The sequence below is a fragment of the Bufo gargarizans genome, chromosome 2 (genome assembly GCF_014858855.1).
Source record: "Bufo gargarizans isolate SCDJY-AF-19 chromosome 2, ASM1485885v1, whole genome shotgun sequence".
In the NCBI taxonomy this organism is placed as follows: Eukaryota; Metazoa; Chordata; class Amphibia; order Anura; family Bufonidae; genus Bufo; species Bufo gargarizans.
In genome coordinates, this window is record NC_058081.1 from 511,547,695 (window position 1) to 511,554,951 (window position 7,257).

General features: G+C 50.1%; 1 protein-coding gene across 1 annotated transcript in view; it reads right to left on the minus strand.

Annotated features, from left to right (window-relative positions):
* The window catches only part of C2H12orf4 (chromosome 2 C12orf4 homolog), a 78,760-nt gene extending 78,236 nt beyond the window's left edge, over positions 1-524 (minus strand). The window contains exon 1 of the mRNA XM_044277951.1: positions 389-524. The gene's annotated coding sequence lies outside the window, so the exon portion shown is untranslated. The remainder of the gene's footprint in view (positions 1-388) is intronic.
* Positions 525-7,257: the final 6,733 nt, after the last annotated feature.

Sequence of the window (7,257 nt, forward strand, 5' to 3'; positions counted from 1 at the left end):
CACAACAGGAGTCAATGGGCAGGCGGATCCACACATGGTGTGAACACAGCCGTGCATGGAATCAGCCCCTCCATGGGGAAAGAGAGACTCCTCTACAGTCCAGCATTTAAGCAATTTAGGGGTTTTCCCATCTCAGACAATGGGGGCATATCGCTAGGATATGCCCCCATTGTCTGAGATGGGAATACCCCTTTAAATATTGCAGCCACGTCAATGTAAACCACCTGGAAGGCACTATAAGGGAAGACTATAGTATTGAGGAATTCTAAGGAGCAGTGAACCCGGCTGAGGACCCACACCCTGACATGCCTCATCTCTGACTGTCTGAGTGTCTGCAGGCTACAAGACAGCGCCCCCTGGTGTTCCCCTCACTTCCTACACGTTGTACCTGCTCGCAGGCGCCACCGATTCAGCACCGAATATATCACTTTCCGAACGGCTATTTTACATCCTAAACATCCTTATAGCAATCGATGACAGGAGCCATCTTTCCGGATAACCCATGAGCCTTAGCGGACTACGGGTGGCCACTAAGACCAAACCTGGTGATGCGCATTAGTCTGTAGAGCAGCTCAAGACCACCATCTAGTGTTCACATCAGATATGACCTGGCAGAATTTGGCTCCTGTCGCAAGCTGTTTGCAGTGGCCGTTCATACAAGAAACATGTGGGGCAAAGTTACAGCTTTGGTGCAGCAGTGCCATACTTTTTTATTTCCTGTATGTCACATATTTCTCGTAATTAAATTCATGTGAGAGCATTATTTTAAAGTCAACTGGCCTACCCTTATAGGTCATCAATATCAGATTGGTGGGGGATCTGTTGTTGAAAGGGGGGTGAGCACTGTGCCCTCCTGCTTGTTTACGTCTACGAAGGCCATGGTCTCAGACGTAACGCGTGTACGATCTGGAAAATGTATTCCGTGGTGTGCATTTCCCAGATCACTGCTCAGCTGACCCAAACGCACCGCTGACCCCAGGCCTACTGTCATGAAGCAGGACAGGCCAGTACGCCCACAGTGTAATAGATCACTATGATGTACTCCGTTCCAGCCACAGTCGGTCCACGAAATGCACACGTCACAAAGACCATATATTCCAGACCAAACGCGCTTGCGTGAAACTGGCCATAATAGCAGCTGTGCAGGTTATTGCTTTGTCCCATTCACATGCCCTGCTGCTGATCGGATATTAATGGCTAATAGCAAGGATAGCCTAATATTAGGAACCCAGAAAACCCCTTTAAGTGCTGCAGTGTCAGGGCTAGAGCTGCAGCTATCGATTATTTTAGGAATCAAGTATTCTACCGATTAATCCAACGATCAATTGAGTATTCTAATAAGAAAAAGCTAATTAAAAGAACGTTTTCTATAAAAACTCATCAGCTCCTCTGCCATCAGTCTCCCCCCACCCAGTGCCACTAGTTCCTCCCCCAGTGCCACCAGCTCCCCCCAGTACCATTAGTTTCCCCTCTATTGCAATTAGTTCCTCCATCAGTACCACCAGCTCCCCCCCCCCCCCCGAGTTCCATCAGTTCCCCCTTCAATTCCACCAGCTGCACCCAGTGCCACCAGCTTCCCCATGTCATCAGTTGCTCCCCCTCCCAGTGCCATCAGCTCCCTCAGTGCCACCAGTTGCCTCCACTCCCCCTCCTAGCCATCAGTGCCCAACCGCAGCGCAAGTGAACTAAAATACTTACCTTTCCTGTAGGGGCACTGCCGACGCTCCTCTTCTTCACGCACTGCACTGGGACCCGACGTCACACAGCATCAGGTCCTAGTGCGTGGTTACGTGCACTGTGTCCTGACGACGTGTGTACATCAGGATCCAGTGCAGAGCTGTGCGGGCAGGCGGGTGACCACGGAGCGTGAGTAATAGCAAGCTCTTCACTCACACTCAGTGGTCACATGGCACAAACGAATCAGGATTTTTTTGTGTCGAGTTAATCGATTAATTCAAGTAATCGTTTTAGCTCTACTTAGGGCACACAAATGTATTTATTTTACGTGTCCGTTCAGTTTTTTTTGCAGCCTTTATATGGAACCATTCACTTCAATGGGTCTGCAAAAAACATAAATGACTTCATGTGCATTCTGTTTCCATATGTCCATTCCACAAAAAAGATAGAACATGTCCTAATCAGGGGCGTAGCTAGAGGGGGTGCAGAGGTAGCACCGGGCCCAGGAGCCTGAGGGGGCCCAAAGACCCTTGTTTCACATAAGAAGACACCAGTATTATAGAAAGTGTTTGATCGTCACATCTCTGGCTGGAGCACTGAGGGAAGGGGGGCCCAAGCTGAACTCTTGCACCAGGGCCCATGAGCCTTTAAGCTACGCCTCTGGTCCTATTCTATAGGCATTGTTACAATGGATCTGCAAAAAACAAACAAAAAAAAACAGATGCAATACAGATGTTCGTGTGCACGAGCCCTTAGGGTGAATTCACATGTGAAACTCTAGGTAGGGGAAGATACAAATCCTCTTAAAGGAGTTTTCCGAGATAACTAGATTTTTGTACTTACCGTAAAATCTGTTTCTCTTCAGTTCAGCGGGGGGCAACAGGCTTGACCATGGGTGTAGCTGTTGCTGCTAGGAGGCGGACACTAAGCTCCTCCCCATCAGCTATACCCTTCCTACGACCAGGTAGCCTCCTTGCACACTTGAAGGGCCAAATCCCTGTGATGCACCGCTCAAGAGGCCCTCACTGCCCGAGCCGAATGAGCAGTCACCCGGATTGGTGGTACCCGGCCATTAACACTGTACGCTTCCACAGTGGCCAAACAAATCTATCGGGAAATAGAAGCCTTCGACGCCGCCAGCCCTCTTCTCAGCCCTTCTGGAATCACGAACAGGGAATCCGTCCGCTGGAAAGATGCCACCTGGGACAGATAGACTCGAACGTCTCGTACCAAATCCAGGGTATGGAGCGACTGCTCCCGAGGATGAGACGGGTACGGACAAAATGAAGGGAGAATAATCTCATTTAGATGGAATGCAGACACCACCTTCGGCAGGAAGGACTGAACAGGGCGAGGAAACCACCTTATCCTGGTGGAGGATCAGGAAAGGCGACCGACATGAAAGAGCCACGAGTTTCGACCAAAAATGGCACCTTGTAAAACAGAAAGCGAAGCGACACCTGCTGCAAGGGCTTAAACGGAGATTGGAGAGCGTTGAGCACTAGATTAAGATCCAAAGGAGCCAATAGAGAGAGGAAAGGGGGAGCATGCGCCACCCTCTGCAGAAAAGTCTGAACCGCTGAAAGTGAAGCTAAATTTCTCAGAAAAAGAATGTAGAGACCCGACACTTGCCCTTTGAGGGAGCTGAGAGCCAGCCCCAAGTCCATGTCCGACTGCAGAAAACCCAAGAGTCGCGGCAAGGAGAAACGAACAGGAGACAGCTTATGCTCTCACCAACTAAAGTAGGACTTCCAGGTCCTGTGGTAGATTTTGGAAGACAACCGCTTCCTTGCCCAAATCATGGTCTGGACCACCGCATCTTAAAAACCCCCGAGCCTTCGGTACGGCGGCTTCAACAGCCATGCCGTTAAATGTAGCGACCCTAAATTCGGGTGGAAGATCGTCCCCTGCGACAGAAGGTCCTCCTGAATAGGAAGACGCCAGGGTTCGTCAGCGAGCAGAGCGACTATAGATGCGTGCCACGCCATGGGGTCCCTGGACCGCGCAACAAAGTCCTCGACCTTGTTGTTGAAGCGGGTTCCACATGAGGTCCACATCCGGCCGACCCCACCTCTCGCAGATGACTCGAAAGACCTGCGGATGAAGAGCCCACTAGCCGTGATCGAGACACTCCCGGCTGAGGAAGTCTGCGATCCAGTTGTCGACGCCGGGGATGTGAACTGCCGATAGTGCTGGAACCTGTTTCTCCGCCCAGCTGAGAATCAGCGCCATCTCCGCCATGGCTGCCGGGCTCCGAATGCCTCCTTGGCGATTGAGGTACGCCACTGCTGTGGAGTTGTCAGACTGAACCCGAACCAGATGACCCCTGAGATAATGGGCCCAATGTCGCTGCGAGAGCCGAATCGCCCTCAACTCCAGAACATTGTTTAGAAGGGGGCGCTCCTCGCGTGACCATACCCCTTGAACAGAGACATATTATTTTTTTCCAACACTCTCCTCCCCAACCCCTAAGGCTTGCGTCCGTTTCTTAAAGGGAACCTGTCACCTGGATTTTGGGTATAGAGCTGAGGACATGGGTTGCTAGATGGCCGCTTGCACATCCGCAATACCCAGTCCCCATAGCTCTGTGTGCTTTTATTGTGTCCAAAAAACGATTTGATACATATGCAAATTAACCTGAGATGAGTCAGAGCTTGAAAATATGACTCCTCTCTGGTCACACAAGTAAGATATGACTCTTTTATGTTAATTTGTATATGTATCAAATAGTTTTTTTTTACACAATGAAAGCACACAGAGCTATGGGGACTGGGTATTGCGGATGTTCTAGCGGCCATCTAGCAACCCATGTCCTCAGCTCTGTTCCCTTTAACACCTTCCAACGAAGAGGAAGGAACGAGCGGCCCGACGGCAACATCGGAGAGACCAACCACCATCTGAGGGCCCGGCGAACCGGGGCAGGGAGACGCATGGGCCGATCCAGAGAGGCTGGGGAACGACCCCTACTGGACAGAATGGCTCGCTTAAGCATTCCAGTATGAAATTGAGCATAGGGAACTGCTTCGAAGGCCATGTGACCCAGAGCCTGCATGCAGCAACGAATGAAAAACTGACCTGGCCGCAACAAGGGGAGAAACCTGAAGACGGAGAGCCGATAGCCTGAAATCTGTTGAGTACCATGCCCAGATAAGGGCCATGACTGCCGCCAGAACTTTCATAAAGACCCTGGGAGCCGAGGCCAGGTCGAACCGAAGGGCTACAAATTGATAGTGAAATGGACCCACTGTGAACCGGAGAAACCTCTGATGACTGATGCAGATGGATATGTGAAGATCAGCATCCCTCTACTCAGGACCCGCCCCCAACCCATGGCCCACTCTCCCTCTACTCAGGACCCGCCCCCAAAATGACACCAGCCCTCCGTCTCTGCAAACCACTCCCCCCCCCCCCGCCGGAACACCTGCCTGCATCCCTGGCCAAATCAAGAGGCCGGCCGGGGAAAAATAAGCTGCAGGGAAGCCCTGCAGGAGTAGGCCGCACAAAAGCCGGGGCTGCAATTAACCATGGCCCCGGCATCGCACCGACTAACTTGCTGACGTGTTAGCGCGATTAGGGAAGAGCTACAATGGAAAACGGACGCCTCGAGGACAGCGCAGGTACATGGCGCCAAGTACACTCCACATATTACAGGGTGACTCTCAGTCACCCTGCCGCTGCCCCCGCCAAGCTGCAACCTTCTGGAGGGTTCCAGCCACATGGGGACAAGTAAACTTGGGGAGGGTACTGGGAGGGGGAGCACTTTGGGGCCAATTCCTTTTTTTATTTTTTTTAATATACTCACCTGTACAGAGATGATCCAAACGCTGGCTGGATACAGAGGTTTTGTAGGAACCTCTGGACCTCATTTGCTTCTGGAGAATGGGAAGGAGCAGGAGGCTTGGGGATTCCCTGGTCTCCCATCTCCTGGGTGGGAGTGCAGGCCGTTTTTAGGACTGCCTGAAACTCCCGCTAGAAAAAAAAATAAATAAAAAAAAAAAAAAAAACCACAGCAGACCTGCAACACAGGGAGGTCTGTCTCCTACAGACACCAAGTTAAAACTGATTTAGCTTAGTCCCTGTAGGAAGGGTATAGCTGAAGGGGAGAAGCTTACACTTTGTGTGCTTAGTGTCCGCCTTCTAGCAGCAACAGCTATACCCATGGTCAAGCCTGTGTCCCCCCCAATGATACGGAGGAAATTTTTACTGATAAGCTATCCTTGGGATAGCTCATCAATATCAGATCGGTGGGGGGTCCGACACCCAGCACCCCTGCTGGTCATCTGGTTAAAGAGAAGGCTGCGTTTCTTTACAACTGTATACTACAGAGCTGTCCCATTGAAGTGAATGGGACGGCTTATAATTACACCTGCTCACCGCTGCAATGAAAGCGAGCAGGTAAACAGTGACGGGAAGGCTGTGCTGGCACGGCGAGCTGCCTACTCTTCATACAGCTAATTGGCGGAGGTGTCAGATGTCGGACCCTTGCTGATCGGATATTAAAAATATTGATAAATAAAAATCTCAGAAAACCCCTTTAAGTTCTGGGGTCATCTCTTCCATGTATATGGGATTAAGGGCTCATGCACACGACCACGCTGTGTTTTGCGGTCCACAAATTACGGCTGCCATCCGTGTGCGTTCCACAATTTGCAGAACGGGCCGCCCATGATAGAAATACCTACAGTATTCTAGTCTGCAATATGGATAAGAATAGGACATATTCTATTTTTTTTTTTTTTTTTTTTTACGGGGCCACAGAGCGGAGCAACTGATGCCAACACCACACGCAGTGCTGTCCTTATCTTTTGCGGCCCCATTGAAGTGAATGGATCCGCAACTGGGCCACAATAAATGCGGCTCGGATGCCGACCCAAATAACGTTCGTGTGCATGAGCCCTAAATCACGTGACAGTTTTCTTGCAGAAATTTTTAAGACAGAAAATCTGGTCCATATATGTTTAAGGGGTTGTCACACTTTCAAATGGAGTTCTGTTTCCAACAAATAAATCTGTTTTATTGTATACAGTTTTTTAACTTCCCTGCACCCACCGGATGCTTCATAGGTGTCTCTCCGAGCCAAGCAGAGCCTTGGGTGTCTTGACTTACAGGGTAGCTACCTATAGGTGGTGCAAGAGAGAGAGCTTCCTTTTTTCTGGAGTACAGCTAATTTGCATACTGTTACCCCGAGGCAGCATTGCCTATAGGACTCCCCACACCAGATGGATCTCTGCAAGATGAATTTACCAATGTACTTTCCTCATCTATAACATTTATGTCTTGTGGAGAAAGCGTAGTAGCAAGGCGATCCTGGCCAACTCTAGCAGCCTGGATACTGCAGCCAACGGGATGAGATCAGGGTACCCTGTTCTAGAGATAAGGACCCCCTCTTTCAAACCTTTATGGCATATCCTGTGGATATACTGCACCAAAAATGTCAGATGACAATACCCTTTATATTCCTAAAGGTCTCGGCTTGCTGTATCTTCATTGATTACTTTCAGAGGATAAAATGCTGTACTGGCCATACCATTGTAAAGTATGGGTTAGATCCAACCAATCGCCCCCCTCCCCTTACATAAA